Here is a 25,517-nt window from a genome sequence, read left to right as displayed (position 1 = left end):
AGGTTTACTGAATCCCTCTGACCTTGTTATTGACGATGAAACACAGAAATTGCATCGGAATTAAATACAAAAGGCACAATGCCGACTTAAGTACAAGAAAACTGACTCTTCTTACTGTCTATGTTTTGAAGCATTCCTGTGACACTAGTTATAGATTCCGATGCTTCACTTCATGTTTCCTGTATCCCTCTGACCCTCTTATTCACGATGAAAGACAGAAATTGCATCGGAATTTAATACAAAGGGCACAACGCCTACTTATGTACAAGAAAACTGACTCTTCTTACTGTCTATGTTTTGAACCATTCCTGTGACACTAGTTATAGATTCAGATGCTTCACTTCAGGTTCACTGTATCCCTCTGACCTTCTTATTGTCGATGAAACACAGAAATTGCATCGGAATTAAATACAAAAGGCACAATGCGGACTTAAGTACAAGAAACCTGACTCTTCTTACTGTCTATGTTTTGAACCATTCATGTGACACTAGTTATGGATTCCGATGCTTTACTTCAGGTTTACTGTATCCCTCTGACATTCTTATTGACGATGAAACACAGAGATTGCATCGGAGTGAAATACAAATGGCACAATGCCGACTTAAGTACAAGAAAACTGACTCTTCTTACAGTCTATGTTTTGAACCATTCGTGTGACACTAGTTATAGATTCCGATGCTTCACTTCAGGTTTACTGTATCCCTCTGACTTTCTTATTGACGATGAAACACGGAATCTGCATCGGAATTAAATACAAAAGCACAATGCCGTCTTAAGTACAAGAAAACTAACTCTTCTTACTGTCTATGTTTTGAACCATTCCTGTGACACTAGTTATAGATTCCGATGCTTCACTTCATGTTTACTGTATCCCTCTGACCCTCTTATTCACGATGAAAGACAGAAATTGCATCGGAATTTAATACAAAGGGCACAACGCCGACTTATGTACAAGAAAACTGACTCTTCTTACTGTCTATGTTTTGAACCATTCCTGTGACACTAGTTATAGATTCAGATGCTTCACTTCAGGTTCACTGTATCCCTCTGACCTTCTTATTGTCGATGAAACACAGAAATTGCATCGGAAATAAATACAAAAGGCACAATGCGGACTTAAGTACAAGAAACCTGACTCTCCTTACTGTCTGTGTTTTGAACCATTCATGTGACACTAGTTATGGATTCCGATGCTTTACTCCAGGTTTACTGTATCCCTCTGACATTCTTATTGACGATGAAACACAGAGATTGCATCGGAGTAAAATACAAATTGCACAATGCCGACTTAAGTACAAGAAAACTGACTCTTCTTACAGTCTATGTTTTGAACCATTCGTGTGACACTAGTTATAGATTCCGATGCTTCACTTCAGGTTTACTGTATCCCTCTGACTTTCTTATTGACGATGAAACACGGAAATTGCATCGGAATTAAATACAAAAGGCACAATGCCGTCTTAAGTACAAGAAAACTGACTCTTCTTACTGTCTATGTTTTGAACCATTCCTGTGACACTAGTTATAGATTCCGATGCTTCACTTCAGGTTTACTGTATGCCTCAGACCTTCTTATTGACGATGAAACACAGAAATTGCATCGGAATTAAATACAAAAGGCACAACGCCGACTTAAGTACAAGAAAACTGACTCTTCTTACTGTCTATGTTTTGAAGCATTCCTGTGACACTAGTTATAGATTCCGATGCTTCACTTCATGTTTACTGTATCCCTCTGACCCTCGTATTCACGATGAAACACAGAAATTGCATCGGAATTTAATACAAAGGGCACAACGCCGACTTAAGTACAAGAAAACTGCCTCTTCTTACTGTCTATGTTTTGAACCATTCCTGTGACACTAGTTATAGATTCCGTTGCTTCACTTCAGGTTCACTCTATCCCTCTGACCTTCTTATTGACGATGAAACACAGAAATTGCATCGGAATTAAATACAAAAGGCACAATGCGGACTTAAGTACAAGAAACCTGACTCTTCTTACTGTCTATGCTTTGAACCATTCATGTGACACTAGTTATGGATTCCGATGCTTTACTCCAGGTTTACTATATCCCTCTGACATTCTTATTGACGATGAAACACAGAGATTGCATCGGAGTAAAATACAAATGGCACAATGCCGACTTAAGTACAAGAAAACTGACTCTTCTTACAGTCTATGTTTTGAACCATTCCTGTGACACTAGTTATGGATTCCGATGCTTCACTTCAGGTTTACTGTATCCCTCTGACTTTCTTATTGACGATGAAACACGGAAATTGCATCGGAATTAAATACAAAAGGCACAATGCCGTCTTAAGTACAAGAAAACTAACTCTTCTTACTGTCTATGTTTTGAACCATTCCTGTGACACTAGTTATAGATTCCGAATCTTCACTTCAGGTTTACTGTATCCCTCTGACCTTGTTATTGACGATGAAACACAGAAATTGCATCGGAATTAAATACAAAAGGCACAATGCCGACTTAAGTACAAGAAAACTGACTCTTCTTACTGTCTATGTTTTGAAGCATTCCTGTGACACTAGTTATAGATTCCGATGCTTCACTTCATGTTTCCTGTATCCCTCTGACCCTCTTATTCACGATGAAAGACAGAAATTGCATCGGAATTTAATACAAAGGGCACAACGCCTACTTATGTACAAGAAAACTGACTCTTCTTACTGTCTATGTTTTGAACCATTCCTGTGACACTAGTTATAGATTCAGATGCTTCACTTCAGGTTCACTGTATCCCTCTGACCTTCTTATTGTCGATGAAACACAGAAATTGCATCGGAATTAAATACAAAAGGCACAATGCGGACTTAAGTACAAGAAACCTGACTCTTCTTACTGTCTATGTTTTGAACCATTCATGTGACACTAGTTATGGATTCCGATGCTTTACTTCAGGTTTACTGTATCCCTCTGACATTCTTATTGACGATGAAACTCAGAGATTGCATCGGAGTGAAATACAAATGGCACAATGCCGACTTAAGTACAAGAAAACTGACTCTTCTTACAGTCTATGTTTTGAACCATTCGTGTGACACTAGTTATAGATTCCGATGCTTCACTTCAGGTTTACTGTATCCCTCTGACTTTCTTATTGACGATGAAACACGGAAATTGCATCGGAATTAAATACAAAAGGCACAATGCCGTCTTAAGTACAAGAAAACTAACTCTTCTTACTGTCTATGTTTTGAACCATTCCTGTGACACTAGTTATAGATTCCGATGCTTCACTTCATGTTTACTGTATCCCTCTGACCCTCTTATTCACGATGAAAGACAGAAATTGCATCGGAATTTAATACAAAGGGCACAACGCCGACTTATGTACAAGAAAACTGACTCTTCTTACTGTCTATGTTTTGAACCATTCCTGTGACACTAGTTATAGATTCAGATGCTTCACTTCAGGTTCACTGTATCCCTCTGACCTTCTTATTGTCGATGAAACACAGAAATTGCATCGGAAATAAATACAAAAGGCACAATGCGGACTTAAGTACAAGAAACCTGACTCTTCTTACTGTCTGTGTTTTGAACCATTCATGTGACACTAGTTATGGATTCCGATGCTTTACTCCAGGTTTACTGTATCCCTCTGACATTCTTATTGACGATGAAACACAGAGATTGCATCGGAGTAAAATACAAATGGCACAATGCCGACTTAAGTACAAGAAAACTGACTCTTCTTACAGTCTATGTTTTGAACCATTCGTGTGACACTAGTTATAGATTCCGATGCTTCACTTCAGGTTTACTGTATCCCTCTGACTTTCTTATTGACGATGAAACACGGAAATTGCATCGGAATTAAATACAAAAGGCACAATGCCGTCTTAAGTACAAGAAAACTGACTCTTCTTACTGTCTATGTTTTGAACCATTCCTGTGACACTAGTTATAGATTCCGATGCTTCACTTCAGGTTTACTGTATGCCTCAGACCTTCTTATTGACGATAAAACACAGAAATTGCATCGGAATTAAATACAAAAGGCACAATGCCGACTTAAGTACAAGAAAACTGACTCCTCTTACTGACTATGTTTTGAACCATTCCTGTGACAGTAGTTATAGATTCCGATTCCTCACATCAGGTTTACTGTATCCCTCTGACCTTCTTATTGACGATGAACACAGAAATTGCATCGGAATTAAATACCAGAGGCACAATGCCGACTTAAGTACAAGAAAACTGATTCTTCTTACTATCTAAGTTTTGAACCATTCCTGTGACACTAGTTATAGATTCCGATGCTTCACTTCAGGTTTACTGTATCCCTCTGACCTTGTTATTGATGATGAAACACAGAAATTGCATCGGAATTAAATACAAAAGGCACAATGCCGACTTAAGTACAAGAAAACTGACTCTTCTTACTGTCTATGTTTGAACCATTCCTGTGACACTAGTTATAGATTCCGATGCTTCCCTTCAGGTTTACTGTATCCCTCAGACCTTCTTATTGACGATGAAACACAGAAATTGCATCGGAATTAAATACAAATGGCACAACGCAGACTTAAGTACAAGAAAACTGACTCTTCTTACTGTCTATGTTTTGAACCATTTCTGCGACACTAGTTATATATTCCAATGCTTCACTTCATGTTTACTGTATCCCTCTGACCCTCTTATTCACGATAAAACACAGAAATTGCATCGGAATTAAATACAAAAGGCACAATGCCGACATAAGTACAAGAAAACTGACTCTTCTTACTGTCTAAGTTATGAACCATTCCTGTGACACTAGTTATAGATTCCGATGCTTCACTTCAGGTTTACTGTATCCCTCTGACCTTGTTATTGACGATGAAACACAGAAATTGCATCGGAATTAAATACAAAAGGCACAATGCCGACTTAAGTACAAGAAAACTGACTCTTCTTACTGTCTATGTTTTGAAGCATTCCTGTGACACTAGTTATAGATTCCGATGCTTCACTTCATGTTTCCTGTATCCCTCTGACCCTCTTATTCACGATGAAAGACAGAAATTGCATCGGAATTTAATACAAAGGGCACAACGCCTACTTATGTACAAGAAAACTGACTCTTCTTACTGTCTATGTTTTGAACCATTCCTGTGACACTAGTTATAGATTCAGATGCTTCACTTCAGGTTCACTGTATCCCTCTGACCTTCTTATTGTCGATGAAACACAGAAATTGCATCGGAATTAAATACAAAAGGCACAATGCGGACTTAAGTACAAGAAACCTGACTCTTCTTACTGTCTATGTTTTGAACCATTCATGTGACACTAGTTATGGATTCCGATGCTTTACTTCAGGTTTACTGTATCCCTCTGACATTCTTATTGACGATGAAACACAGAGATTGCATCGGAGTGAAATACAAATGGCACAATGCCGACTTAAGTACAAGAAAACTGACTCTTCTTACGGTCTATGTTTTGAACCATTCGTGTGACACTAGTTATAGATTCCGATGCTTCACTTCAGGTTTACTGTATCCCTCTGACTTTCTTATTGACGATGAAACACGGAAATTGCATCGGAATTAAATACAAAAGGCACAATGCCGTCTTAAGTACAAGAAAACTAACTCTTCTTACTGTCTATGTTTTGAACCATTCCTGTGACACTAGTTATAGATTCCGATGCTTCACTTCATGTTTACTGTATCCCTCTGACCCTCTTATTCACGATGAAAGACAGAAATTGCATCGGAATTTAATACAAAGGGCACAACGCCGACTTATGTACAAGAAAACTGACTCTTCTTACTGTCTATGTTCTGAACCATTCCTGTGACACTAGTTATAGATTCAGATGCTTCACTTCAGGTTCACTGTATCCCTCTGACCTTCTTATTGTCGATGAAACACAGAAATTGCATCGGAATTAAATACAAAAGGCACAATGCGGACTTAAGTACAAGAAACCTGACTCTTCTTACTGTCTATGTTTTGAACCATTCATGTGACACTAGTTATGGATTCCGATGCTTTACTTCAGGTTTACTGTATCCCTCTGACATTCTTATTGACGATGAAACACAGAGATTGCATCGGAGTGAAATACAAATGGCACAATGCCGACTTAAGTACAAGAAAACTGACTCTTCTTACAGTCTATGTTTTGAACCATTCGTGTGACACTAGTTATAAATTCCGATGCGTCACTTCAGGTTTACCGTATCCCTCCGACCTTCTTATTGACGATGAAACACAGAAATTACATCGGATTAAATACAAAAGGCACAATGCCGACTTAAGTACAAGAAAACTGATCCTCTTACTGTCTATGTTTTGAACCATTCCTGTGACACTAGTTATAGATTCCGATGCTTCACTTCATGTTTACTGTATCCCTCTGACCCTCTTATTCACGATGAAAGACAGAAATTGCATCGGAATTTAATACAAAGGGCACAACGACGACTTATGTACAAGAAAACTGACTCTTCTTACTGTCTATGTTTTGAACCATTCCTGTGACACTAGTTATAGATTCCGATGCTTCACTTCAGGTTTACTGTATGCCTCTGACCTCCTTATTGACGATGAAATACTGAAATTGCAACGGACTTAAATACAAGAGGCACAATGCCGACTTAAGTACAAGAAAACTTACTCTTCATACTGTCTATGTTTTGAACCATTCCTGTGACGCTAATTATAGATTCAGATGCTTCACTTCACGTTTATTGTATCCCTCTGACCTTCTTATTGACGATGAAACACAGAAATTGCATCGGAATTAAATACAAAAGGTACAATGCCGACTTAAGTACAAGAAAACTGACCCTTCTTATTGTCTATATTTTGAACCATTCATGTGACACTCGTTATAGATTACGATGCTTTACTTCAGGTTTACTGCATCCCTCTGACCCTCTTCTTGACGATGAAACACAGAAATTGCTTCGGTATTAAATACAAAAGGCACAATGCCGACTTAGGTACAAGATAATTGACACTTCTAACTGTCTGTGTTTTGAACCATTCCTGTGGCACTAGTTAAAAATTCCGATGCGTCACTTCATTTTTACTGTATCCCTCTGACCTTCTTCTTGACGATGAAACACAGCAATTGCATCGAAATGAAATACAAAAGGCACAATGCCGACATAAGTGCAAGAAAACTGACTATTCTTAATGTCTATGCTTTGAACCATTCCTGTGAGACTAGGTATAGATTCCGATGGTTCACTTCAGGTTTACAGTATCCCTCTGACTTTCTTATTGACGATGAAACAAAGAAAATGCATCGGAATTAAATACAAAAGGCACAATGCCGACTTAAGTACAAGAAACCTTACTCTTCTTACTGTCTATGTTTTGAACCATTCCTGTGACACTAGCTATAGATTCCGATGCTTCACTTCAGGTTCACTGTATCCCTCTGACCTTCTTATTGACGATGAAACACTGAAATTGCATCGGAATTAAATACAAAAGGCACAATGCCGTCTTAAGTACAAGAAAACTGAGTCTTCTTACTGTCTATGTTTTGAACCATTCCTGTGACACTAGTTATAGATTCCGATGCTTCACTTCAGGTTTGCTGTATGCCTCAGACCTTCTTATTGACGATGAAACACAGAAATTGCATCGGAATTAAATACAAAAGGCACAATGCCGACTTAAGTACAAGAAAACTGACTCTTCTTACTGTCTATGTTTTGAAGCATTCCTGTGACACTAGTTATAGATTCCGATGCTTCACTTCATGTTTACTGTATCCCTCTGACCCTCTTATTCACGATGAAAGACAGAAATTGCATCGGAATTTAATACAAAGGGCACAACGACGACTTATGTACAAGAAAACTGACTCTTCTTACTGTCTATGTTTTGAACCATTCCTGTGACACTAGTTATAGATTCCGATGCTTCACTTCAGGTTTACTGTATGCCTCTGACCTCCTTATTGACGATGAAATACTGAAATTGCAACGGACTTAAATACAAGAGGCACAATGCCGACTTAAGTACATGAAAACTTACGCTTCATACTGTCTATGTTTTGAACCATTCCTGTGACACTAATTATAGATTCAGATGCTTCACTTCACGTTTATTGTATCCCTCTGACCTTCTTATTGACGATGAAACACAGAAATTGCATCGGAATTAAATACAAAAGGTACAATGCCGACTTAAGTACAAGAAAACTGACCCTTCTTATTGTCTATATTTTGAACCATTCATGTGACACTCGTTATAGATTACGATGCTTTACTTCAGGTTTACTGCATCCCTCTGACCCTCTTCTTGACGATGAAACACAGCAATTGCTTCGGTATTAAATACAAAAGGCACAATGCCGACTTAGGTACAAGATAATTGACACTTCTAACTGTCTGTGTTTTGAACCATTCCTGTGGCACTAGTTAAAAATTCCGATGCGTCACTTCATTTTTACTGTATCCCTCTGACCTTCTTCTTGACGATGAAACACAGCAATTGCATCGAAATGAAATATAAAAGGCACAATGCCGACATAAGTGCAAGAAAACTGACTATTCTTAATGTCTATGCTATGAACCATTCCTGTGAGACTAGGTATAGATTCCGATGGTTCACTTCAGGTTTACAGTATCCCTCTGACTTTCTTATTGACGATGAAACAAAGAAAATGCATCGGAATTAAATACAAAAGGCACAATGCCGACTTAAGTACAAGAAACCTTACTCTTCTTACTGTCTATGTTTTGAACCATTCCTGTGACACTAGCTATAGATTCCGATGCTTCACTTCAGGTTCACTGTATCCCTCTGACCTTCTTATTGACGATGAAACACTGAAATTGCATCGGAATTAAATACAAAAGGCACAATGCCGTCTTAAGTACAAGAAAACCGAGTCTTCTTACTGTCTATGTTTTGAACCATTCCTGTGACACTAGTTATAGGTTCCGATGCTTCACTTCAGGTTTGCAGTATGCCTCAGACCTTCTTATTGACGATGAAACACAGAAATTGCATCGGAATTAAATACAAAAGGCACAACGCCGACTTAAGTACAAGAAAACTGACTCTTCTTACTGTCTATGTTTTGAAGCATTCCTGTGACACTAGTTATAGATTCCGATGCTTCACTTCATGTTTACTGTATCCCTCTGACCCGCTTATTCACGATGAAAGACAGAAATTGCATCGGAATTTAATACAAAGGGCACAACGCCGACTTATGTACAAGAAAACTGACTCTTCTTACTGTCTATGTTTTGAACCATTCCTGTGACACTAGTTATAGATTCCGATGCTTCACTTCAGGTTTACTGTATGCCTCTGACCTCCTTATTGACGATGAAATACTGAAATTGCAACGGACTTAAATACAAGAGGCACAATGCCGACTTAAGTACAAGAAAACTTACTCTTCATACTGTCTATGCTTTGAACCATTCCTGTGACACTAATTATAGATTCAGATGCTTCACTTCACGTTTATTGTATCCCTCTGACCTTCTTATTGACGATGAAACACAGAAATTGCATCGGAATTAAATACAAAAGGTACAATGCCGACTTAAGTACAAGAAAACTGACTCTTCTTATTGTCTATATTTTGAACCATTCATGTGACACTCGTTATAGATTACGATGCTTTACTTCAGATTTACTGCATCCCTCTGACCCTCTTCTTGACGATGAAACACAGAAATTGCTTCGGTATTAAATACAAAAGGCACAATGCCGACTTAGGTACAAGATAGTTGACACTTCTTACTGTCTGTGTTTTGAACCATTCCTGTGGCACTAGTTAAAAATTCCGATGCTTCACTTCATTTTTACTGTATCCCTCTGACCTTCTTATTGACGATGAATCACAGCAATTGCATCGAAATGAAATATAAAAGGCACAATGCCGACATAAGTGCAAGAAAACTGACTCTTCTTAATGTCTATGCTTTGAACCATTCCTGTGAGACTAGGTATAGATTCCGATGGTTCACTTCAGGTTTACAGTATCCCTCTGACTTTCTTATTGACGATGAAACACAGAAAATGCATCGGAATTAAATACAAAAGGCACAATGCCGACTTAAGTACAAGAAACCTTACTCTTCTTACTGTCTATGTTTTGAACCATTCCTGTGACACTAGCTATAGATTCCGATGCTTCACTTCAGGTTCACTGTATCCCTCTGACCTTCTTATTGACGATGAAACACTGAAATTGCATCGGAATTATATACAAAAGGCACAATGCCGTCTTAAGTACAAGAAAACTGACTCTTCTTACTGTCTATGTTTTGAACCATTCCTGTGACACTAGTTATAGATTCCGATGCTTCACTTCAGGTTTGCTGTATGCCTCAGACCTTCTTATTGACGATGAAACACAGAAATTGCATCGGAATTAAATACAAAAGGCACAACGCCGACTTAAGTACAAGAAAACTGACTCTTCTTACTGTCTATGTTTTGAAGCATTCCTGTGACACTAGTTATAGATTCCGATGCTTCACTTCATGTTTACTGTATCCCTCTGACCCTCTTATTCACGATGAAAGACAGAAATTGCATCGGAATTTAATACAAAGGGCACAACGCCGACTTATGTACAAGAAAACTGACTCTTCTTACTGTCTATGTTTTGAACCATTCCTGTGACACTAGTTATAGATTCCGATGCTTCACTTCAGGTTCACTGTATCCCTCTGACCTTCTTAATGTCGATGAAACACAGAAATTGCATCGGAATTAAATACAAAAGGCACAATGCGGACTTAAGTACAAGAAACCTGACTCTTCTTACTGTCTGTGTTTTGAAACATTCATGTGACACTAGTTATGGATTCCGATGGTTTACTCCAGGTTTACTGTATCCCTCTGACATTCTTATTGACGATGAAACACAGAGATTGCATCGGAGTAAAATACAAATGGCACAATGCCGACTTAAGTACAAGAAAACTGACTCTTCTTACAGTCTATGTTTAGAACCATTCGTGTGACACTAGTTATAGATTCCGATGCTTCACTTCAGGTTTACTGTATCCCTCTGACTTTCTTATTGACGATGAAACACGGAAATTGCATCGGAATCAAATACAAAAGGCACAATGCCGTCTTAAGTACAAGAAAACTGACTCTTCTTACAGTCTATGTTTTGAACCATTCCTGTGACACTAGTTATAGATTCCGATGCTTCACTTCAGGTTTACTGTATAACTCTGACCTTCTTGTTGACGATGAGACACAGATATTGCATCGGAATTAAATACAAAAGGCACAATGAGGACTTAAGTACAAGAAAACTGACTCCTCTTACTGACTATGTTTTGAACCATTCCTGTGACAGTAGTTATAGATTCCGATTCCTCACATCAGGTTTACTGTATCCCTCTGACCTTCTTATTGACGATGGACACAGAAATTGCATCGGAATTAAATACCAGAGGCACAATGCCGACTTAAGTACAAGAAAACTGATTCTTCTTACTATCTAAGTTTTGAACCATTCCTGTGACACTAGTTATAGATTCCGATGCTTCACTTCAGGTTTACTGTATCCCTCTGACCTTGTTATTGATGATGAAACACAGAAATTGCATCGGAAGTTAATACAAAAGGCACAGTGCCGACTTAAGTACGAGAAAACTGACTCTTCTTACTGTCTATGTTTTCAACCATTCCTGTGACACTAGGTATAGATTCCGATGCTTCACTTTAGGTTTACTGTATCCCTCTGACCTTCTTATTGACGATGAAACACAGAAAATGCATCGGAATTAAATACAAACGCACAATGCAGACTTCAGTACAAGAAAACTGACTCCTCTTACTGTCTATGTTTTGAACCATTCCTGTGACACTAGTTATAGATTCCGATGCTTCACTTCAGGTTTACTGTATCCCTCTGACCTTCTTATTGACGATGAACACAGAAATTGCATCGGAATTAAATACAAAAGGCACAATGCCGACATAAATACAAGAAAACTGACTCTTCTTACTGTCTAAGTTATGAACCATTCCTGTGACACTAGTTATAGATTCCGATGCTTCACTTCATGTTTACTGTATCACTCTGACCCTCGTATTCACGATGAAACACAGAAATTGCATCGGAATTTAATAAAAAAGGCACAATGCCGACTTAAGTACAAGAAAACTGACTCTTCTTGCTGTCTATGTTATCAACCATTCATGTGACACTAGTTATGGATTCCGATGCTTTACTCCAGGTTTACTGTATCCCTCTGACCTCCTTATTGACGATGATACAAAGAAATTGCTTCGGAATTAAATACAAAACACACAATGCCGATTTAAGTACAAGAAAAGTGACTCTTCTTACTGTCTATGTTTTGAACCATTCCTGCGACACTAGATATAGTTTCCGATGCTTCACTTTTGGTTTACTGTATCCCTCTGACCTTGGTATTGACGATGAAACACAGAAATTGCATCGGAATTAAATACAAAAGTCACAATGCCGACTTAAGTACAAGAAAACTGACTCTTCTTACTGTCTAAGTTTTAACCATTCCTGTGACACTAGTTATAGATTCCGATGCTCACTTCATGTTTACTGTATCCCTGTGACCCTCTTATTCACGATGAAAGACAGAAATTGCATGGGAATTTAATACAAAGGGCACAACGCCGACTTATGTACAAGAAAACTGACTCTTCTTACTGTCTATGTTTTGAACCATTCCTGTGACACTAGTTATAGATTCCGATGCTTCACTTCAGGTTCACTGTATCCCTCTGACCTTCTTATTGTCGATGAAACACAGAAATTGCATCGGAATTAAATACAAAAGGCACAATGCGGACTTAAGTACAAGAAACCTGACTCTTCTTACTGTCTGTGTTTTGAACCATTCATGTGACACTAGTTATGGATTCCGATGCTTTACTCCAGGTTTACTGTATCCCTCTGACATTCTTATTGACGATGAAACACAGAGATTGCATCGGAGTAAAATACAAATGGCACAATGCCGACTTAAGTACAAGAAAACTGACTCTTCTTACAGTCTATGTTTAGAACCATTCGTGTGACACTAGTTATAGATTCCGATGCTTCACTTCAGGTTTACTGTATCCCTCTGACTTTCTTATTGACGATGACACACGGAAATTGCATCGGAATCAAATACAAAAGGCACAATGCCGTCTTAAGTACAAGAAAACTGACTCTTCTTACTGTCTATGTTTTGAACCATTCCTGTGACACTAGTTATAGATTCCGATGCTTCACTTCAGGTTTACTGTATAACTCTGACCTTCTTATTGACGATGAGACACAGATATTGCATCGGAATTAAATACAAAAGGCGCAATGCCGACTTAAGTACAAGAAAACTGACTCCTCTTACTGACTATGTTTTGAACCATTCCTGTGACAGTAGTTATAGATTCCGATTCCTCACATCAGGTTTACTGTATCCCTCTGACCTTCTTATTGACGATGGACACAGAAATTGCATCGGAATTAAATACCAGAGGCACAATGCCGACTTAAGTACAAGAAAACTGATTCTTCTTACTATCTAAGTTTTTAACCATTCCTGTGACACTAGTTATAGATTCCGATGCTTCACTTCAGAATTACTGTATCCCTCTGACCTTGTTATTGATGATGAAACACAGAAATTGCATCGGAATTAAATACAAAAGGCACAATGCCGACTTAAGTACAAGAAAACTGACTCTTCTTACTGTCTATGTTTGAACCACTCCTGTGACACTAGTTATAGATTCCGATGCTTCCCTTCAGGTTTACTGTATCCCTCAGACCTTCTTATTGACGATGAAACACAGAAATTGCATCGGAATTAAATACAAAAGGCACAACGCAGACTTAAGTACAAGAAAACTGACTCTTCTTACTGTCTATGTTTTGAACCATTTCTGCGACACTAGTTATATATTCCAATGCTTCACTTCATGTTTACTGTATCTCTCTGACCCTCTTATTCACGATAAAACACAGAAATTGCATCGGAATTTAATACAAAAGGCACAGTGCCGACTTAAGTACGAGAAAACTGACTCTTCTTACTGTCTATGTTTTCAACCATTCCTGTGACACTAGGTATAGATTCCGATGCTTCACTTTAGGTTTACTGCATCCCTCTGACCTTCTTATTGACGATGAAACACAGAAAATGCATCGGAATTAAATACAAACGCACAATGCAGACTTCAGTACAAGAAAACTGACTCCTCTTACTGTCTATGTTTTGAACCATTCCTGTGACACTAGTTATAGATTCCGATGCTTCACTTCAGGTTTACTGTATCCGTCTGACCTTCTTATTGACGATGAACACAGAAATTGCATCGGAATTAAATACAAAAGGCACAATGCCGACATAAATACAAGAAAACTGACTCTTCTTACTGTCTAAGTTATGAACCATTCCTGTGACACTAGTTATAGATTCCGATGCTTCACTTCATGTTTACTGTATCCCTCTGACCCTCGTATTCACGATGAAACACAGAAATTGCATCGGAATTTAATAAAAAAGGCACAATGCCGACTTAAGTACAAGAAAACTGACTCTTCTTGCTGTCTATGTTATCAACCATTCATGTGACACTAGTTATGGATTCCGATGCTTTACTCCAGGTTTACTGTATCCCTCTGACCTCCTTATTGACGATGATACAAAGAAATTGCTTCGGAATTAAATACAAAACACACAATGCCGATTTAAGTACAAGAAAAGTGACTCTTCTTACTGTCTATGTTTTGAACCATTCCTGTGACACTAGATATAGTTTCCGATGCTTCACTTTTGGTTTACTGTATCCCTCTGACCTTGGTATTGACGATGAAACACAGAAATTGCATCGGAATTAAATACAAAAGTCACAATGCCGACTTAAGTACAAGAAAACTGACTCTTCTTACTGTCTAAGTTTTAACCATTCCTGTGACACTAGTTATAGATTCCGATGCTTCCCTTCAGGTTTACTGTATCGCTCTGTCCTTCTTCGTGACGATGGAACACAGAAATTGCATCGAAATTAAATACAAAAGGCACAATGCCGACTTAAGTACAAGAAAACTGACTCTTCTTACTGTCTATGATTTGAACCATTCCTGTGACACTAGTTATAGATTCTGCTGCTTCACTTCAGTTTTACTGTATCCCTCTGACCTTCTTATTGACGATGAAACACAGAAAGTGCATCGGAATTAAATACAAAAGGCTCAATGCCGACTTAAGTACAAGAAAACTGACTCTTCTTACTGTCTATGCTTTGAACCATTCCTGTGACACTAGGAATAGATTCCGATGCTTCACTTCAGGTTTACTGTATCCCTCTGACCTTCTTATTGACGATGAAACACAGAAATGGCATCGGAAATCAATACAAAAGGCACAATGCCGACTTAAGTACAAGAAAACTGATTCTTCTTACTGTCTATGTTTTGAACCATTCCTGTGACAGTAGTCATAGATTCCGATGCTACACTTCAGGTTTACTGTATCCCTCTGACCTTCTTATTGACGATGAAACACAGAAATTGCTTCGGAATTAAATACAAAAGGCTCAATGCCGACTTAAGTACAAGAAAACTGACTCTTCTTACTGTCTACGCTTGAACCATTCCTGTGACACTAGTTATAGATTCCGATGCTTCACTTCAGGTTTACTGTATCCCTCTGACCTTCTTATTGACGATGAAACACAGAAATTGCATCGGAATTAAATACAAAAGGCACAATGCCGACTTTAGTTCAAGAAAACTGACTCTTCTTACTGTCTATGTTTTGAACCATTCCTGTGACACTAGTTATAGATTCTGCTGCTTCACTTCAGGTTTACTGTATCCCTCTGACCTTCTTATTGACGATGAAGCACAGAGATTGCATCGGAGTAAAATACAAATGGCACAATGCCGACGTAAGTAGAAGAAAACTGACTCTTCTTACTGTCTATGTTTTGAACCATTCCTGTGACACTAGTTATGGATTCCGATGCTTCACTTCAGGTTCACTGTATCCCTCTGACCTTCTTATTGACGATCAAACACTATAATTGCATCGGAACTAAATACAAAAGGCACAATGCCGACTTAAGTACAAGAAAACTGACTCTTCTTAGTGTCTATGGTTTAAACCATTCCTGTGACACTAGTTATAGATTCCGATGCTTCACTTCAGGTGTACTGTATCCCTCTGACCTTCTTATTGACGACGAAACATAGAAATTGCATCGGAATGAAATAGAAAAGGAACAATGTCGACTTAGGTACAAGAAAACTGACTCTTCTTACTGTCTTTGTTTTGAACCATTGCTGTGACACTAGTTATAGATTCCGATGCTTCACTTCAGGTTCACTGATTCCCTCTGACGTTCTTATTGACGATGAAACACAGAAATTGCATTGGAATTAAATACAAAAGGCACAACGCCGACTTAAGTACTAGAAAACTGACTCTTCTTACTGTCTATGTTTTGAACCATTCCTGTGACACTAGTTATAGATTCCAATGATTCACTTCAGGTATACTGTATCCCTCTGACCTTCTTATTGACGATGAAACATAGAAATTGCATCGGAATGAAATAGAAAAGGAACAATGCCGACTTAGGTACAAGAAACTGACTCTTCTTACTGTCTTTGTTTTGAACCATTGCTGTGACACTAGTAATAGATTCCGATGCTTCACTTCAGGTTTACTGTATCCCTCTGACCTTCTTATTGACGATGAAACACAGAAATTGCATCGGAATTAAATACAAAAGGCACAATTCCGACTGAAGTACAAGAAATCTGACTCTTCTTACTGTCTATGTTTTCAACCATTCCTGTGACACTAGATATAGATTCCGAAGATTCACTTCAGGTTTTCTATATCCGTCTGACCTTCTTATTGACGATGAAACGCAGAAATCGCATCGGAATTAAATACAAAAAGCACAATGCCGACTTAAGTACAAGAAAACTGACTCTTGTTACTGTCGATGTTTTGAACCATTCCTGTGACACTAGTTATAGATTCCGATGCTTCACTTCAGGTTTACTGTATCCATCAGACCATCTTATTGACGATGAAACACAGAAATTGCATCGGAATTAAATGAAAAAGGCACAATGCCGACTTATGTACATGAAAACTGACTCTTCTTACTGTCTATGTTTGCACCATTCATGTGACACTAGTTATAGATTCCGATGCGTCATTTCAGGTTTACTGTATCCCTCTGACCTTCTTATTGACGATGAAACACAGAAATTGCATCGGAATTAAATACAAAATGCACAATGCCGACTTAAGTACAAGAAAACTGACTCTTCTTACTGTCTATTATTGATCAATTCCTGTGACACTAGTTATTGATTCCGATGCTTCACTTCAGGTTTACTGTATCCCTCTGACCTTCTTACTGACGATGATTCACAGAAATTTCATCGGAATTAAATACAAAAGGCGCAATGTCGACATAAGTACAAGAAAACTGACTCTTCTTACTGTCTATGATTTGAAAAATTCCTGTGACACTAGTTATGGATTCTGCTGCTTCACTTCAGTTTCACTGTATCCCTCTGACGTTCTTATTGACGATGAAACACAGAAAGTGCATCGGAATTAAATACAAAAGGCTCAATGCCGACTTAAGTACAAGAAAACTGACTCTTCTTACTGTCTATGCTTTGAACCATTCCTGTGACACTAGGAATACATTCCGATGCTTCACTTCAGGTTTACTGTATCCCTCTGACCTTCTTATTGACGATGAAACACAGAAATGGCATCGGAATTAAATACAAAAGGCACAATGCCGACTTAAGTACAAGAAAACTGATTCTTCTTACTGTCTATGTTTTGAACCATTCCTGTGACAGTAGTCATAGTTTCCGATGCTACACTTCAGGTTTACTGTATCCCTCTGACCTTCTTATTGACGATGAAACACAGAAATTGCTTCGGAATTAAATAGAAAAGGCTCAATGCCGACTTAAGTACAAGAAAACTGACTCTTCTTACTGTCTATGCTTTGAACCATTCCTGTGACACTAGGAATAGATTCCGATGCTTCACTTCAGGTTTACTGTATCCCTCTGACCTTCTTATTGACGATGAAACACAGAAATTGCATCGGAATTAAATACAAAAGGCACAATGCCGACTTAAGTACAAGAAAACTGACTCTTCTTACTGGCTATGTTTTGAACCATTCCTGTGACAGTAGTCATAGATTCCGATGCTACACTTCAGGTTTACTGTATCCCTCTGACCTTCTGATTGACGATGAAACACAGAAATTGCTTCGGAATTAAATACAAAAGGCACAATGCCGACTTAAGTACAAGGAAACTGACTCTTCTTACTGTCTACGCTTGAACCATTCCTGTGACACTAGTTATAGATTCCGATGCTTCACTTCAGGTTTACTGTATCCCTCTGACCTTCTTATTGACGATGAAACACAGAAATTGCATCGGAATTAAATACAAAAGGCACAATGCCGACTTTAGTTCAAGAAAACTGACTCTTCTTACTGTCTATGTTTTGAACCATTCCTGTGACACTAGTTATAGATTCTGCTGCTTCACTTCAGGTTTACTGTATCCCTTTGACCTTCTTATTGACGATGAAGCACAGAGATTGCATCGGAGTAAAATACAAATGGCACAATGCCGACTTAAGTAGAAGAAAACTGACTCTTCTTACTGTCTATGTTTTGAACCATTCCTGTGACACTAGTTATGGATTCCGATGCTTCACTTCAGGTTCACTGTATCCCTCTGACCTTCTTATTGACGATCAAACACTATAATTGCATCGGAACTAAATACAAAAGGCACAATGCCGACTTAAGTACAAGAAAACTGACTCTTCTTAGTGTCTATGGTTTAAACCATTCCTGTGACACTAGTTATAGATTCCGATGCTTCACTTCAGGTGTACTGTATCCCTCTGACCTTCTTATTGACGACGAAACATAGAAATTGCATCGGAATGAAATAGCAAACGAACAATGCCGACTTAGGTACAAGAAAACTGACTCTTCTTACTGTCTTTGTTTTGAACCATTGCTGTGACACTAGTTATAGATTCCGATGCTTCACTTCAGGTTCACTGATTCCCTCTGACGTTCTTATTGACGATGAAACACAGAAATTGCATTGGAATTAAATACAAAAGGCACAACGCCGACTTAAGTACTAGAAAACTGACTCTTCTTACAGTGTATGATTTGAACCATTCCTGTGACACTAGTTTAAGATTCCAATGCTTCACTTCAGGTGTACTGTATCCCTCTGACCTTCTTATTGACGACGAAACATAGAAATTGCATCGGAATGAAATAGAAAAGGAACAATGCCGACTTAGGTACAAGAAAACTGACTCTTCTTACTGTCTTTGTTTTGAACCATTGCTGTGACACTAGTTATAGATTCCGATGCTTCACTTCAGGTTTACTGTATCCCTCTGACCTTCTTATTGACGATGAAACACAGAAATTGCATCGGAATTAAATACAAAAGGCACAATTCCGACTTAAGTACAAGAAATCTGACTCTTCTTACTGTCTATGTTTTCAACCATTCCTGTGACACTAGATATAGATTCCGATGCTTCACTTCAGGTTTTCTATATCCCTCTGACCTTCTTATTGACGATGAAACGCAGAAATCGCATCGGAATTAAATACAAAAAGCACAATGCCGACTTAAGTACAAGAAAACTGACTCTTCTTACTGTCTATGTTTTGAACCATTCCTGTGACACTAGTTATAGATTCCGATGCTTCACTTCCGGTTTACTGTATAACTCTGACCTTCTTATTGACGATGAAACACAGATATTGCATCGGAATTAAATACAAAAGGCACAATGCCGACTTAAGTACAAGAAAACTGACTCTTCTTACTGTCTATGTTTTGAACCATTCCTGTGACAGTAGTCATAGATTCCGATGCTACACTTCAGGTTTACTGTATCCCTCTGACCTTCTTATTGACGATGAAACACAGAAATAGCTTCGGAATTAAATACAAAAGGCACAATGCCGACATAAGTACAAGAAAACTGACTCTTCTTACTGTCTACGCTTGAACCATTCCTGTGACACTAGTTACAGATTCCGATGCTTCACTTCAGGTTTACTGTATCCCTCTGACCTTCTTATTGACGATGAAACACAGAAATTGCATCGGAATTAAATACAAAAGGCGCAATGCATACTTTAGTACAAGAAACTGACTCTTCTTACTGTCTATGTTTTGAACCATTCCTGTGACACTAGTTATAGATTCTGCTGCTTCACTTCAGGTTTACTGTATCCCTCTGACCTTCTTATTGACGATGAAACACAGAGATTGCATCGGAGTAAAATACAAATGGCACAATGCCGACTTAAGTAGAAGAAAACTGACTCTTCTTACTGTCTATGTTTTGAACCATTCCTGTGACACTAGTTATAGATTCCGATGCTTCACTTCAGGTTCACTGTATCCCTCTGACCTTCTTATTGACGATCAAACACTATAATTGCATCGGAATTAAATACAAAAGGCACAATGCCGACTTAAGTACAAGAAACCTGACTCTTCTTAGTGTCTATGATTTAAACCATTCCTGTGACACTAGTTATAGATTCCAATGCTTCACTTCAGGTTCACTGATTCCCTCTGACGTTCTTATTGACGATGAAACACAGAAATTGCATTGGAATTAAATACAAAAGGCACAACGCCGACTTAAGTACAAGAAAACTGACTCTTCTTACTGTGTATGATTTGAACCATTCCTGTGACACTAGTTTAAGATTCCAATGCTTCACTTCAGGTATACTGTATCCCTCTGACCTTCTTATTGACGATGAAACATAGAAATTGCTTTGGAATGAAATAGAAAAGGAACAATGCCGACTTAGGTACAAGAAACTGACTCTTCTTACTGTCTTTGTTTTGAACCATTGCTGTGACACTAGTAATAGATTCCGATGCTTCACTTCAGGTTTACTGTATCCCTCTGACCTTCTTATTGACGATGAAACACAGAAATTGCATCGGAATTAAATACAAAAGGCACAATTCCGACTTAAGTACAAGAAATCTGACTCTTCTTACTGTCTATGTTTTCAACCATTCCTGTGACACTAGATATAGATTCCGAAGATTCACTTCAGGTTTTCTATATCCGTCTGACCTTCTTATTGACGATGAAACGCAGAAATCGCATCGGAATTAAACACAAAAAGCACAATGCCGACTTAAGTACAAGAAAACTGACTCTTGTTACTGTCTATGTTTTGAACCATTCCTGTGACACTAGTTATAGATTCCGATGCTTCACTTCAGGTTTACTGTATCCATCAGACCAACTTATTGACGATGAAACACAGAAATTGCATCGGAATTAAATGAAAAAGGCACAATGCCGACTTATGTACAAGAAAACTGACTCTTCTTACTGTCTATGTTTGCACCATTCATGTGACACTAGTTATAGATTCCGATGCGTCACTTCAGGTTTACTGTATCCCTCTGACCTTCTTATTGACGATGAAACACAGAAATTGCATCGGAATTAAATACAAAAGGCACAATGCCGACTTAATTACAAGAAAACTGACTCTTCTTACTGTCTATTATTAATCAATTCCTGTGACACTAGTTATTGATTCCGATGCTTCACTTCAGGTTTACTGTATCCCTCTGACCTTCTTACTGACGATGATTCACAGAAATTTCATCGGAATTAAATACAAAAGGCGCAATGTCGACATAAGTACAAGAAAACTGACTCCCCTTACTGTCTATGTTTTGAACCATTCCTGTGACACTAGTTGTAGATTCCGATGCTTCACTTCAGCTTTACTGTATCCCTCTGGCCTTCGTATTGACGATGAAACACTGAAATTGCATCGGAATTAAATGCAAAAGCCACAACGCCGACATAAGTACAAGAAAACTTACCCTTCTTACTGTCTATGTTTTGAACCATTCCTGTGACACTAGTTATAGATTCCGATGCTTCACTTCAGGTATACTGTATCCCTCTGACCTTCTTATTGACGATGAAACACAGAAATTGCATCGGAATTAAGTACAAAAGGCACAACTCCGTCTTAAGTACAAGATAACTGACTCTTCTTACTGTCCATGTTTGAAACACTCATGTGACACTAGTTCTAGATTCCGATGCTTCACTTCAGGTTTACTGTATCCCTCTGACCTTCTTATTGACGATGAAACACAGAAATTGCATCGGAATTAAATACAAAATGCACAATTCCGAGTTAAGTACAAGAAATCTGACTCTTCATACTGTCTATGTTTTGAACCATTCCTGTGGCACTAGATATAGATTCCGATGCTTCACTTCAGATTTTCTATATCCCTCTGACATTCTTATTGACGATGACACGCAGAAATCGCATCGGAATTAAATACAAAAAGCACAATGCCGACTTAAGTACAAGAAAACTGACTCTTCTTACTGTCTATGTTTTGAACCATTCCTGTGACACTAGTTATAGATTCCGATGCTTCACTTCAGGTTTACTTTATCCATCAGACCTCCTTATTGACGATGAAACTCAGAAATTGCATTGGAATGAAATGCAAAAGGCACAATGCCGACTTATGTACAAGAAAACTGACTCTTCTTACTGTCTATGTTTGCACCATTCATGTGACACTAGTTATAGATTCCGATGCGTCACTTCAGGTTTACTGTATCCCTCTGACCTTCTTATTGACGATGAAATACAGAAATTGCATCGGAATTAAATACAAAAGGCACAATGCCGACATAAGTACAAGAAAACTGACTCTTCTTACTGTCTATGATTGAACCATTCCTGTGACACTAGTTATAGATTCCGATTCCTCACTTCAGGTTTACTGTATCCCTCTGAATTTCTTATTGACGATGAAACACAGAAATTGCAACGGAATGAAATAGAAAAGGAACAATGCCGACTTATGTAGAAGAAAACTGACTCTTCTTACTGTCTATGCTTTGAACCATTCCTGTGACGCTAGTTATAGATTCCAATGCTTCACTTCAGGTTTACTGTATCCCTCTGACTTTCTTATTGAAGATGAAACACAGATATTGCATCGGAATTAAATACAAAAGGCACAATGCCGACTTAAGTACAAGAAAACTGACTCTTCTTACTGTCTATGTTTTGAACCATTGCTGTGACACTAGTTATTGATTCCGATGCTTCACTTCAGGTTTACTGTATCCCTCTGAGCTTCTTATTGACGATGAATCACAGAAATTGCATCGGAATTAAATACAAAAGGCACAATGCCGACTTAAGTACAAGAAAACTGACTCTTCTTACTGTCTATGTTTTGAACCATTCCTGTGACACTAGATATAGATTCCGATGCTTCACTTCAGGTTCAAATGGCTCTGAGAACTATGGGACTCAACTGCTGTGGTCATCAGTCCCCTAGAACTTGGAACTACTTAAACCAAAATAACCTAAGGACATCACACACATCCATGCCCGAGGCAGCATTCGAACCTGCGACCGTAGTGGTCGCACGGTTCCGGACTGCGCGCCTAGAACCTTGAGAGCTTAACATCAGGATTACTATATCACCCTGACCTTCTTATTGACGATGAAACGCAGAAATCGCATCGGAATTGAATACAAAAGCACAATGCCGACTTAAGTACAAGAAAAATGACTCTTCCTACTGTCTATGTTTCAAACCATTCCTGTGACACTAGTTATAGATTCCGATGCTTCACTTCAGGTTTACTGTATCCCTCTGACCTTCATATTGACGATGAAACACAGAAAATGCATCGGAATTAAATACAAAAGGCACAATGCCGACTTAAGTACAAGAAAACTGTCTCTTCTTACTGTCTATGCTTTGAACCATTCCTGTGACGCTAGTTATAGATTCCAATGCTTCACTTCAGGTTTACTGTATCCCTCTGACCTTCTTATTGAAGATGAAACACAAATATTGAATCGGAATTAAATACAAAAGGCACAATGCCGACTTAAGTACAAGAAAACTGACTCTTCTTACTGTCTATGTTTTGAACCATTGCTGTGACACTAGTTATTGATTCCGATGCTTCACTTCAGGTTTACTGTATCCCTCTGACCTTCTTATTGACGATGAAACACAGGAATTGCATCGGAATTGAATACAAAAGGCACAGCGACGACCTAAGTACAAGAAAACTCTTCCTACTGTCTATGTTTTGAACCATTCATGTGACACTAGTTATAGCTTCCGATGCTTCACCTCAGGTTTACTGTATCCATCAGACCTTCTTATTGACGATGAAACACAGAAATTGCATCGGAATGAAATACAAAAGGCACAATTCCGACTTAAGTACAAGAAAACTGACTCTTCTTACTGTCTATGATTGAACCATTCCTGTGACACTAGTTATAGAATCCGATGCTTCACTTCAGGTTTACTGTATCCCTCTGACCTTCATATTGACGATGAAACACAGAAAATGCATCGGAATTAAATACAAAAGGCACAATGCCGACTTAAGTACAAGAAAACTGACTCTTCTTACTGTCTATGTTTTGAACCATTCCTGTGACACTAGTTATAGATTCCAACGCTTCACTTCAGGTTTACTGTATCCCTCTGACCTTCTTATTGGCGATGAAACACAGAAATTGCATCGGAGTTAAATACAAAAGGCACAATGCCGATTTAAGTACAAGAAAACTGACTCCTCTTACTGTCTATGCTTTGAACCATTCCTGTGACACTAGTTATAGATCCCGATGCTTCACTTCATTTTTACTGTATCCCTCTGACCTTCTTATTGACGATGAAACACAGAAATTGCATCGGAATTAAATAGAAAAGTCACAATGCCGACTTAAGTACAAGAAAACTGACTCTTCTTACTGTCAATGCTTTGAACCATTCCTGTGACACTAGTTATAGATTCCGATGCTTCACGTCTGGTCTACTGTATCCCTCTGACCTTCTTATTGACGATGAAACACAGAAATTTCATCGGAATTTAATACAAAAGGCACATTGCCGACTTAAGTACAAGATAACTGACTCTTCTTACTGACTGTGTTTTGAACCATTCCTGTGACACTAGTTATAGATTCCGATTCTTGACTTCAGGTTTACTGTATCCCTCTGACCTTCTTATTGACGATGAAACACAGAAACTGCATCGGAATTAAATACAAAATGCACAATGCCGACTTAAGTACAAGAAAACTGACTCTTCTTACTGTCTAAGTTTTGAACCATTCCTGTGACACTAGTTATAGATTTAGATGCTTCACTTCAGCTTTACTGTATCCCTCTGACCTTCTTATTGACGATGAAACACAGAAATTGCATCGGAATTAAATACAAAAGGCCCCACGCCTACTTAAGTACAAGAAAAATGACCCTTCTTACTGTCTATGTTTTGAACCATTCCTGTGACACTAGTTTTAGATTCCGATGCTACACTTTAGGTTTACTGTATCCCTCTGATCTTCTTATTGACGATGAAACACAGAAACTGCATCGGAATTAAATACAAAAGGCA

Source organism: Schistocerca americana, chromosome 10 (genome assembly GCF_021461395.2).
Source record: "Schistocerca americana isolate TAMUIC-IGC-003095 chromosome 10, iqSchAmer2.1, whole genome shotgun sequence".
NCBI classification, from domain to species: Eukaryota; Metazoa; Arthropoda; class Insecta; order Orthoptera; family Acrididae; genus Schistocerca; species Schistocerca americana.
Note: the sequence above shows the minus strand (reverse complement) of the source record.